The sequence below is a fragment of the Canis aureus genome, chromosome 4 (genome assembly GCF_053574225.1).
Source record: "Canis aureus isolate CA01 chromosome 4, VMU_Caureus_v.1.0, whole genome shotgun sequence".
Lineage (NCBI taxonomy): Eukaryota > Metazoa > Chordata > Mammalia > Carnivora > Canidae > Canis > Canis aureus.
In genome coordinates this window covers 72,563,732-72,574,204 of record NC_135614.1, presented here as the reverse complement: position 1 = coordinate 72,574,204, position 10,473 = coordinate 72,563,732, and the positions used below count along the sequence as shown (strand labels likewise).

The 10,473-nt window shown below is 41.0% G+C and overlaps 1 long non-coding RNA gene across 1 annotated transcript in view; it reads left to right on the top strand.

The window, feature by feature from the left end:
* The first annotated feature begins 2,319 nt into the window (after positions 1-2,319).
* Positions 2,320-10,473, top strand: part of LOC144311942 (uncharacterized) — a 122,080-nt gene continuing 113,926 nt past the window's right edge. The window contains exon 1 of the long non-coding RNA XR_013377416.1: positions 2,320-2,432. This is a non-coding gene — a long non-coding RNA (uncharacterized LOC144311942). The remainder of the gene's footprint in view (positions 2,433-10,473) is intronic.

Below are 10,473 nucleotides of genomic sequence, written 5' to 3'. Positions count from 1 at the left end.
GGAGTCTTTTGAAACTGCTGGGATGTGGGGAATTAACTGGGGCATTGGTAATACCAACTGAAACTGAAAGGAAGAGAGTTATTTAAAAATTATCATGGAGATGAAATCAGCAAGATATGGCACTTAGCTTGATGATAGGCAGAGAAAGAGGTGGGTTTAGATGCCAAGAATAGTTGCAAGAGAACTGTGATACGTGGAAGGAATATGATGATGAGTATTTTTAAAGATTTTATGTATTCATGAGAGACACAGAGAGAGGCAGGGACATAGGCAGAGGCAGAAGCAGGCTCCCCGTGGGGAGCCTGATGTGGGACTCGATGCCAGGACCCCAGGATCACGACCTGAGCCAAAGGCAAACACTCAGCCACTGAGCCACTCAGGTGTCCCTGGTGACGAGTTTTGAATGCCCCTAAAAAATGCTTCAGGAAGAGGGTCTTCAGCAAGAGAGAGTAGCCACAGGAGTTCAAGAGTAGGTATTTATATTGCATTGATCTTTCCAGTGAGTGTCAGTTGCTCTTGGAGGGGAGTGGAGGGAGAGGAGAGCCTGGGAAATTCTCAGAGTCAGGAATCTGAATCAGATAGCCTAGACAGGGCATTGTTGAAATAAGTGCTTTGAAATCCAAGCTGAATAGGGACAGAAATGAAAGCAGAGAGGCCAAAGGAAAAGAACAGTAGGGAAGCCTTGGTGTGGAAGGTTAGACTTGGTAGGAATAAAGGAATAAGAGAGTTAGAAGACAGACAGATGGTGGTCTGTGAGGACAGTTCTTGGTGGTGAAGTTGTTTGGGGTGATGTAAAGGACTAGTATGGGATTGGGCCATGTGGGTGAATATACACACTGGATTCTGGGTCTCAAAAGAACTGTGAGGCTGTCAGTGATGAGTGAAGAGAAAATCCCAATAAAAACATTCAAAGAAAGTTTGTGGAAGGCATTTATGGAGTTTGTGTGTATGCATGTGTTTTGGGGGCAAGATGAGTGCGGAATAAGGGAAGGTTGTCGCTGTATCCATGTTGTCTCATACTTTTATTGCTGCTTCCTTAATTCTTCATGAATTGAGCCAACTTGGATCTTACTCTTATTTTATACAATCCATGTGTTTTCTCATGACTTTGAAATATGCCGGATGTAATGTCTTTTTCTTTTATTTTTCTTTGTTAATCCTGTTCCTGGGGAAACATCTATGCGATATCTTCTGCCAACTTATATTTTTTCTGAAATTAATCTTTGGTATCTCTGCCAAGGTTAATCTAAGTACCTCACACCTGGCCTCAAATATCCAATACAGAGTTCACTCCTCTGGCTACAATAGCAAAGAAGGACAAGGAAAGCAAGAAAGAGAGGCTTCGTTGGAGATGGGGAGAAAAAGGCAAGCACAGAGTTTAAGCCATTGTGGATACCATTTCTTATGAGTTCAACATCTGAAGATTATATTAAATCCAGGGTTGCTTGGTTTTTGTTTGTTTGCTTGGTGGGGTTTTTTTCCTCCTCAGATGGTCTTGATGCAAAGACATGGAATAAAGGCAGAGTTTTGTCCAGACAGGATGGGAATTAAGAGAGAAAAAAAAGAATAATTCAGACTTTATGTTTTGCTTTGGTTCTTCAGTGCTGAAGTCCTGCACTCACTGCAGTTGGACTACAGCCATCCATGTGTGTGCTATGTCTACATACACAAAATAAGGGACCCTTTAACCCTCCAAATCCCTTTTGAGATAGTATCAGATCCTCCCTTCACCGTTTTAGATTTTCAGTGATTGCTAGGAGAGAGGCAGGAAGCTGAAGATGCTTAATTAGGCTAATGAACCCACTTATAATAGAAAGCTTGTCTCATTTTCTTTTTCAACATCTCTGCCCTTCCTCATTCCAAATCTCTTTCAGAAAGATTTTATTGTGGGAGAGAAGTTAGAATGACAGTTTGGTCCTACTCTCTTTCCTCCAAGTTTTTCCTGCGAGAGCCAGAAAGGTGCAGCTGATTTTTTTTTTTCGGAAGAGGCATTTTTGCTGGAGGAGCTGGCTGGGTGCAGCTCTCATTCCCGTGGGTGAGTCATGGACTGGAAGAAGAGTCAAATTAATGCGAGAGAGAGAGAGAGAGAGAGAGAGAGAGAGAGAGAGAGAGAGAAGAGGCTTCTAATGAACAGACCCGGAGAAAAGGAAAAAGTCAAAATCTGAGCCTCGGAAGCTCCTGTTTTCAGCTTATGCTCTGGCTTTCACAACTAAATTTTAGCTTTGAATGCAAATAAAGAACATTAATTTTGTTCATCTTTGTAAACTTCTCCTGCATTTATTTATTTATTTATTTATTTATTTATTTATTTACAGAGAGAAGAACCTGAAAGGAGGAACAAGCAGCTTCTAAAACATGCAGCAGTGTCATGACTTAAGCCTCATTATTTGAATTCTTTAAGACAATTTTCCTCTTACTGAATCCAGGGTTAGGTGAGAGGATTGTTGTTTGAGGGTTTTTTTTTTCCCCTTCATTCTAATGAAATATCTTTTTCTATTTATCTTTCATAAGCCATGTTTCATCACTTATAAAATGGGATTTACTTTGGTCAGATGAATTTGTATAACTGAGCTAACCCTTGAAAGGTAAGGGGAAAGAAACTTAAAAAAAAAAAAAAGAAACCTGTGTTGGGCTGTGCTTACACACACACACACACACACACACACACACACACTACGTTTCTTTCACCTGGAGACCACCAAGATCGTATGGATGGTGGAGACCTGGTCTGGTTTTTGTTTGGATTGGGTATTTTTATTTTTAATATTTGTCTTCTGAGTCAGAAGTGGTTATCTCTTAAAAGAAAAATTTGATGGCTTGAAAGCTGGGTGTTTGTGCTTTCCCCTTCGAATGTTAACATTTAAGTAGCCTTCAGTGTGCTTCAAAGTTAGCACCCCACTAAGATAAATTAGTGACCTTCCCCCCACCCCACCCCTGCCCCCATGCACTGGTGCAATTACCTCTCTGAGGCTGGCTGGGAACCCCCTCTGGCCTGAAATGGGCGATTTGGTAGGAGACTCAGTCGATCTGGGTGGCTTGAATGCCTTGCCAGGACAATGGTGGCTTTTCATGAGGATTTAGTAATCTGAAGAATGCAGCAGCCTGTCCTTGAGAGGAACCTGCTTCTGTTGATATGTTTATGTGGTTTCCGGAGGTGGGAGGTGGAGAGGGTAGGGGTTTGGGGGTGGGGAGTGACATGTGGATTGCCTGGAAATTTACAAGTTAGTTTGAACCTAATTTATTGGGACTTTATGAAAAGTTTAAAAAAAAAAAGTCACCTATCCAGTTTCCTGACACATTAGGTTAAAGATTGATGAAAATGAGGTTTTTCTGTTCAAACACTGACCCTAATTACTGAAAGACCCTACTCCTATCACAGCATACATTTCATAGTAGTTTCAAACAGCATCTTTTTGTAAAATTCTAAACTCTACCTTTTTTGCTTTGCCTGCCTGCTGATTGAGACGCTCTACTTGGTACATATTTTGCCATCTTGGGTGTTTGTGGCTTGTCTATTCCAGAATGGTGCCAGTGGCACCAAGGTTGGTATCTATTAACATGCCTTACCCACCATCGGAGGTGGTAATGTGCCTCCATGCCAGGTTGCCAGGGTGAGGTATGGAGTGGTTCCATGGAGTATGTTCATCCCTGCTGCTGCCTGAAATGCAGTTCAAATCAGATGACCTCCCAGGAGTGTATCCATTGCTGTCTCTATGCGTGGGTGACAATCCTCGTCTCTGCGATTCTAGTACAGAACAAGTTATCAATATCCCCACCACCCCAAGCCTCCAAGGAGGAGCTCTTTTTACAGGATGCTGCAGGCACTCCCATCCCAGGGCACTGTAGCATTTGTAGTAGATACCACACAACTGGGCTCAAATTTCAGCTTGGTCAATCACTTACCCTCTCTGAGCCCCAGTTATCTGTAAAAATGAGGAGGTTTACACTTCGTAAAAGGGCTGTTTTGTGCTTTAAGTAAGATAGTGAGCCGTTTCCCTGGCATATAGTGCCTGGCAAAAAGTAGGTGCCTGATAAATGTTAGTGAGAGCAGTATAGTAAACAAGTACATCTTTTGATGATTCAAGATAACTTTATTTTTGCTTCCCTTGGTACCTTTAAACTCTATTTGAAGGTGGTGTTGATCATGTTCCCTACTCAGGTGAAAAATCAGGCAGGCTGTGACTTTTATGCTCATCCATAGGAAAGTGACAACCTTGAGTTCCCTCGAGTCATGTAGTCTTGAATCAGAAGACAGAAAGCCTCCACTGTAATAATAAATATTCTGCACTTGACCCAGCAGCAAATCTCCCCTCCACCTTCAACACCTTTCAGTGGTCCTGCAGTTATCCTTGCCTCAGCAATCTTCCTTCCCTACTCACTGATTACTTTTTCTTTCCCTTGCCAGAGTGGCAGGATAGAGTGGCATGAGGGGAGAAAATAAGGGGCAGAGCAGTTCCTAGTCAGATTGTTGGGACCTGGCAGGTGGCTAAGGCTCCCTAGAGGGACATTGCCCCGTCTCTGACTCTGCCTTGTGCTGCCTCTGTCATTCCAGGGCAGCTGGCCATCCCCAGCTTCCTTCATCTGAGGCTACCTGCTTCCCAGGTGACTGCATAGCCTCCCACAGTTCCTGGCAGTGCAAACCCTCACAATCTTGGGATCCATTGGGCTCAGTGAAGGGGATCCAGGAAAGACCTCTCATGGTGTACTCCTCAAACCTCATGAAAAGGTAGAGGGAGAGTTCAGAGCACGGTTTTCTTCTAAGATTTCTGCAAATCTTCTCTTCTCTCCATTCTCTGATTCCTGCTTTATATTCCAGGTTCTCTGAGCTGTTACGTTGAGAGAGAGAGAGAGAGAGAGAGAGAGAGAGAGAGATGGTGGAAGACTCTGTCTCATATCCGCCTTATTATCCTGATATTTATCATATTGACACCTCAGTTTCAAGTTGAAGCAGGAAATTTCCCCTTCCCACATGAACACAGTGACCATAATTTACCATAAAGGAAACTTTAACTGATGGCAAAGATGTAGCTGAATGGAACCTTAGCCATGATTAAAAGCTGGTGTCCCAGAGCAGACAAAGTTAATGGTTAGGGCAGTTAAAATAAATTGGTATTTGATATTTCAAATAGCGTCAAAGTCATCATGATGAGAAAAGAAAATTAGAGCTTTGTTGAGTTTCCTTTAATTTGTTATTCAGTTTTGTTTTTATTTTGAATTTCATGGGTTTCGGGATGAGCAGGGCAGCTTATTCTTACCAGGTCCTGAGAGGCTGAGAAGGTACCAGATTTTCAGGTTCTACCCTGCTAGGGGTTTGGTCCAGGCCACATATACCCTACTCTGCACTTCAACTCTCAGTGGTGTTTGCAGCCTACCTCTGTGGGCTGATGTCTGTTATGTGGCTCACGGGGCCCTCACTTGTTTTGTGCCCGCTGTCCTCTCGTCCAGAACCCACCCACTGGTCCCTCAGCCTAGGCAGGCCTCTACTTGTTGTGAGGTGGGCACTACATTCCCTAGAGCCTGCCTCACTGGTTGCCTGGGAATGCTTTGGTGCAGCCACATGTGGCACTTTCTCCCTGAGCCCTGCCCTTGCACGGCATGCGCAGAGGTAAGAGGTCAAGGTTTGGAGGCTCTTGGAGTTCTGATCTGACTGCCCATGAGCTGTGTGACCTTGGACATATTACCTAATCTCTCTAAAGCCTCTATTTCCTCAAGCCTAAAACGGGAAGAGTATAAAGAATATCAAGCACATGGAGTTTGTGTGAGGATGCAACGAGGTCAGGTGTGGAAAGCAGTAAGCTCAGTGCTTGGCACGTAGTAACACTGAAAGCATTAGCAATTATTCCATGACCTGGTAAAAAGGCCGTTCTCTGGCTCCCACCTCAGGAGATTCGGATTCTGGACTCTATTTTTCACAACTTTGCCTGGATGATTTGTCTGGAGAGTCAGGTGGGAAACACAACGGACATCTCCTCCTTGTGCCACGTGGCATCATCTTTATTTTCTGTAGCCAAATACCGAATGTTACTTAGGTCGTTGAGGCAGCTGTGCCTCATGATTGGAGCTGGGCCTCTGGAGTAAGAACGTTTGGGGTTAAATCCCTGCTTTGCCTTGAGCTGGTAGTGTGTCCCTGAGGAGGCTGTTCTGTGTCTCTGTTTCCTCATCTGTAGAATGGGGAGAATAATGGTGCCACCCTACAGGGGTGAACATTTAGTGAGTTAATATATCCAAAGAACTTAAAGCAATGCCAGGCATGCAGTATGTACTCACTAAATGTTAGCTACTATTTCTTGCAGAGCTGATTTGGTGTTCACATATTCTTTCAGTTTCTGCCTATCTTGGAAACTCTTTCTCTCTCCTATTCTGAATGACAGCCTTGCTGGATAAAGTATTCTTGGCTGCATGTTCTTCTGTTATAGTACCCTGAATAGATCATGCCAGCTCTTTCTGGCCTGCCACAAGATGCTACACTGGATGTGTACACAGCCATCAGAAAGGACGAATACCCACCAATTGCTTCGACGTGGATGGAACTGGAGGGTATTATGCTGAGTGAAGTAAGTCAATTGGAGGACAATCATATGGTTTCACTCATATGGGGAATATAAGAAATAGTGAAAGGGATTATAAGGGAAAGGAAGGAAGATGATTAGGAAAAATTAGAGAGGATGACGAAATATGAGACTCCTAACTCTGGGAAACAAACAAGGGGTAGTGGAAGGGGAGGTGGTTGGGGGGATGGGGTGACTGGGTGATGGGCACTGAGGAGGGCACTTGATGGGATGAGCTCTGGGTGTTATATGTTGGCAAGTCAAACTCCAATAATAATAAAAAAAAATGTTAGCTGCTATTATGTTTACTTACCTTGGAGCACTTACCACATACCCTGAGGAAGTCTTAAAACTCTCAACAAAAATTTAAATTCTTTCAAAAATTACCTTCATAACCAGTTGATTCTTAAGTAACGTACACACCATAATTCTAAATATGAAAATCCAAAATTTCAGAATTTAAACACTAAATATTAATAACTAAGGGTTAAATAGTAGTAACTGTAAAACAATTCAAAAATCTAAGACATCACAGAAAGGCCTGCTGCATACAGCTCTCTGGCCCAAGGTTTGCTTTCTCCCACATTTAAACTCTTTCATGGCTTTAGTTTAAAAGGCTTTTTTATTTTTCTTTTTAAATTTGTAGCACCTGTAAGTTCATCTTAAAAAATTTTTAATATCACCTTTTAAGGTTAATTTTCACTAGATGATCCCATTTAAAACATTATTTTTAAAGCATTTTTTAAAAATTTGAAGGTGAAGGTAATTTTTTCTTTATATGTTTCGGTTATTCCTTCTTACAAAAGGATCATGGAGATTATCAAGGAGACTTTTATTCTAAAAACTAAACAGAGCGTGAAAATTTAAATACTCTTTTATTTTTAAAGTCCACAATTCATAAAATTGTAATAGGCTCCAGAACTAAGTCCAGCTCAATTTATAGTTAACTTTGGTGTCTGTACTTGGAATCTACTGAGTTTCAAGTGCTGTTATAAGCAACGATAACAGATTGATTCAAAACATCTTTGCACGTGCCCTTGATGATTTTGAGGGGGATAAATGATTAGAAGGAGAATCTCTGGATCAAAAGATGTGCCCCTTATTAAGGCTTTGTTGCATATAAGGAAATTGCATTCCCAAAATCTCAGCCAGTTCATACTCTCACCAGCAATATATGAGGATGCTTATTTCCCACCCACTCATACTAACACTTGTTAATATTACTTGACAATTTAATAAATTAAAATTGCGGTATATTGCTTAAACATACAACTTTATGCACTCTACTAGCAAGGTTGAACATATTAGATCTATTTATTGACAGTTTCCATTTCTTATTTTTATAACATATCCTCATGTTCTATGGCCATTTTTTAAGGTTGTCCTGTTTTTCTTATTGATTTATAAAAGCTTTCTATGTATTAAAGAACAACATTCTCTTAAAGATATTACAAATATTTTTCCTAGTTTTTTTACCTTTTAACATGTTGATTTTGAGTGTGTTGAAATTTTAAAACTTTTTGGCAACTTGAAATTTTCCTTTATGATTTTGTTTCTTTATGATAGGTCTTAATAACCTCAAATTTCTATAAATATTGTTTTCAAAAGATCTCTTTAATAGATTAGGCATTTAGTTACTTTGCTCTTCCAAGTAGTTGAACATTGATCTCAATACCACGTATAAATCACACCAAGAATAGTTCCTAGTACATAGTAGGAACTCAATGTTTGGAATCAATGAATAGATAACTTAGGTAATGTTCTTATTTAGGAGTTAATTTATTGGAGTTTAATCAAGCGTTGCTATATTTGCAGAATGAAGAATAGACTGAAATACTCACATATTATAAAAGATCACAAACCTTGAAGAAATTCATCTGTATGTAGAAGGACTGAGACCATGGATATGGAGTCATTTCTTTATATGACAAGAGCCACTAGTTATCCAGTATACCACCAGTAATATCAAATTCTGAAAAGAACAGGACTATTTTGACAGGATGCAGAACCTGTTGGTTGCCTGCCCAATAACTACTGCCCACTGTTTCTTTTTAATAATAGAAACTCAGAATTATTAGACATGGGTCAACAACATACTAGGAGAAGATGGTTTCAGGACAAAAATCATGAATCACCTAACCATACAATGATATTCTTTATTCTTTTTGTTAGTAATTGGCTTAAGGATAGGCATGTAACTCAGTTCTGGTTAATGAGACTTGAGGGAAAGTCTGCTGGGGGCCTCTAGAAAGTATTTATGTCCCTATAGTGAAAGAAAGCTGTGTAAGGGGAGTTTTCTCCCTCTGCCTTTCCCAACATGTGTGCACATGCATACACATGTGCGCACATACACACACCTCTTCCTCTCTTTGGTTATTGTCCTGTGCCAACATGAGATGAAGATCTGTGTCTTAATAATGTTGACTTTCTGAAATAGTCTGTTCTCTGGAATTCTTATTATGTAAAATGATGTAACCCCAATTCTAAAAACCATTTGTAGATTTTTTAAAAAGATTTTATTTATCTATTCATGAGAGATGCAGAAAGAGAGGCAGAGATATAAGCAGAGGGAGAAGCAGGCTCTCTGTGGGGAACCTGATGCAGGACTTGATCCCAGGATTCCAGGATCATGATCTGAGCCGAAGGCAGATGCTCAACCACTAAACCACCCAGGTGTCCCTATAGGGTTTTGTTTTGTTGTTTTTTTTTTTAATGGTGTCTAATACTACTGTCTTGGGGGAGTTACTCAGCCTTTCTGGCCTTTAGTTTCTGTGAAGTAGCATGGATGAGCTGGATGGTTATCTTGGTTCCATCCAGATTAAAAAGTACGATTCCAGCTAATGAGTAGTTGCCCTCTGGAGGATCTTTTTTTTTTTTTTTTTTTAATTTTTATTTATTTATGATAGTCACAGAGAGAGAGAGAGAGAGAGAGAGGCAGAGACACAGGCAGAGGGAGAAGCAGGCTCCATGCACCGGGAGCCCGACGTGGGACTCGATCCAGGGTCTCCCGGATCGCGCCCTGGGCCAAAGGCAGGTGCCAAACCGCTGCGCCACCCAGGGATCCCTGGAGGATCTTTATCATCTTTATTCTAAGAGAAATGTTTTAAATCCTGACACACAATGATAATTCACATCTGTAGAGTACTTTTCAAACACATTATCTCTTGTGAGCTTTATAACAACTCTGAGAAGTAGGCAAACCCATTTTGAAGATAAGAAAATTGAGATTCAGAGAAGCTAATGTCATACCCAACATTTCTCTGGTAGGTTGACTGAGACTTAAACAAACCCAGCTTCTATGGCTCTAATTCCATTTCTCCTTCCCCTGTGCCTCACAGCCACAGGCACCATTATCTTCAGTTGGTTTATAGCAGCAGACAAACCTCCAATGTGATTAATTTCTCCTTGCTGTCCACATGATCACCGATCACTTTGAAAACAACTCTGTGAACAGCCAGAGAGTCCAAAAGGAATTTTACCACCCACCAATGGATTCTTTTTTTTAATGAACTTACGGGGTCAGGCTCTGATGTTTATATGAAAGGAGATAAAGCACACCTGTTCTTCTGGGAATATACTTTAAGGAAAGGAGAATATATGACTTATTTTGGATAGGATATTTATAACCTACTAATCTATAAACTAAATGATGAATCACCAAAAGTCAGAGTTCTGCAGGCCTTGGCAGGATGCAGTTTACACCCTGATCATGCTATTCCAGCACCAAGAGGTAGAGGGGAGATCTAGGGATGGGCTCCACGTTCATCACAACCCATTACTGATGAGTCACTACTGCAGAGCTTGGGGACACATACCTGCTGTCTCCATCTCCAGAGCACACAATCTTTATAGCAGGACAGAAGTTGACATAAGCTAGGCCTCCTTTTCACTTTGCAGATGAAGGGATTGCCTTTATGGTTATATC